We start from the raw sequence: 2,165 nt of genomic DNA, 5'->3' as shown, positions 1-2,165 counted from the left end.
TGGAAATACTCCAGGTATCCCAACATGAGGGTGCCTGCAGTCACTGGAAGGGATTCTGACTGAAGCTATGGGATCCCTCAGCCTCCAAGTCATGCCCTGACTCTGCCTGTGCCATGCTGGCCCTGGGCTAGTGCCCAAGGCTATAGAAATGGCACCCGGCTCCCTCCCATGCCAGTTCTCAATGGAGCTGCAGGTCCTCAGGGTCTCAGGTTGCAAGCCTTGACCAGGGGGGTCAAGTCATACCTGCCACAGGCCGTGGGGCAAGTCTGAGCTTCCAGAACTCTCTGCCTCCTTCTTACAGATCCCTCTTGACCCCAGGTGCATAGCCTCTGTCCAGATGTGGCAGGACACTTCTGCAGGTGTCACCTCCCTGACATCCAAATGGAAGTAGGACCAAACCCACCCTACTTTCACCCCTCCTCCTTATCCCTTCCAGGATCTTCAGCCTTTTTCTGTTCTCAGAGGAGCTTGTTGGGGCCTCCTCCAGGTCACATGTACCCCTTTCCCTACCCTATGAATCTCTTTGCTCTAGGGAGCCAGCTCTTAGCTTTCTTGGGGTACAGCTGGGTGTTACAGTCACATAAGGTACAGATGAACATCAATACTGAAATGTTCTCCCCTGTACCAGCACAGGCTCAGAAATTCATATTTGCCTAGTAATTTGGGAAGCATCCTCTTGGGGACTTCAGGGTGTCATGGTGGTATAAACACTAACTTGGTGGTATAAAAAATAACTTGGGGAAACGAACAAAGACAGGCCGATGCTCCCCACCCCCTTGCAGGACTTCTCAGAGCCTTTACTGCACTGCTGTACTTTAAGACTCTCTAAGGGAGTATGTAGCATATAGTATTCGACCACAAATCTCTTTTATCTCCTACAGAACATCTCACAAGATGAATGTTCTGCTAAACATACCCCAGAAAGCACTGCTCTAATGGGATTAAATTTAGATTGCCAAAGTTCAAAACCATTTCGGAAGATAAGAGCAAGCTAAACACATTTCTCTAAAGCAAAGGGCAGATGAGAGAGCGGTGAACAGCGTTAAAGCCACGAGCACAGAACATGACCGAGCAACAGGACCACCAATGGATTAAACTCACCCATTAAAAATCTGAGATTCTCCCTGACATGCTACTTACAAAAATATACCCAAAGGTGGAAAAACAGGGAGATGAAAAATAAAAGGAAGAGCAAATACACAACATGCAAATGTCAGCACGGATAAGAAGTGAAACTGCTGGGAAGTGTGACTTCCAAGCAAATGCTATTCTATTCAGTGGGGGGAAATAGGATTTTTTTTTTTTTTGAGACATCATCACACGCTGTCACCTGGGCTAGAATGCAGCCATGTTATCATAGTTCACTGCAGCCTCAAACTTGTGGGCCCAAGTGATCCTCCTGCCTCAGCCTCCCGAGTAGCTGGAACTATAGGCACCCACCACAATGCCCAGCTAATTTTTCTTTTTTCTTTTCTTTTCTTTCTTTCTTTGGAACCCTGGTAGAGACAAGGTTCCCCTCTTGCTCAGATTGGTCTGAAACTCCTGGTCTAGTGATCTTCCCAACTTCTCCTACATCTGTGTCCCAGAATGCTAGGATTACAGGCGTGAGCCACCTTACCTGGTCATTGTAATGGAAACAAAACCTGATGCAATATGTGAAGATAATGGTGTTAGAGCTTTATATGCTGAATCAAAGCTGGTGAAGCAAAAATTATTATAACTGCAAAGGACACTTAGTGGAAAAGCAATGGTGGGGTTTTAAAATAATATTTTCAGACCTAGAGAGATTAAATACACACAATGTAAGTTGGACATACGAAATTTGATTCATATAATTAATAAAGAGAAATGCATAAACTTTTGTAATTTTTCTTATAATATTTTAAATGTCCATTAGAATTTAGAAAATTGGTCATATGCTCACCTCTACAGAGCTCATATTCCCTAAAGTCGAAATTGCACAAAATATATTTTTAAAGAAAATGTAATAAACCTAAAAATTAATAACATGAGCTTAAAAGAAAGTACCAAAATCACTCAGGAATTTAAAACTTAATAAAATGGACATTTTTGCCTGAACACTTGTAGGACTGAGAAGTAAATAAAAATATACAATGATGGGTTACTTGGATAAGAATGAAAATGAGAACGCACTGTTTTAAAAT

Source organism: Nycticebus coucang, chromosome 7, assembly GCF_027406575.1.
Source record: "Nycticebus coucang isolate mNycCou1 chromosome 7, mNycCou1.pri, whole genome shotgun sequence".
Classification (NCBI taxonomy): Eukaryota; Metazoa; Chordata; class Mammalia; order Primates; family Lorisidae; genus Nycticebus; species Nycticebus coucang.
The sequence above is the reverse complement of the archived record's forward strand: the minus strand, read 5'-3'. Positions refer to the sequence as shown.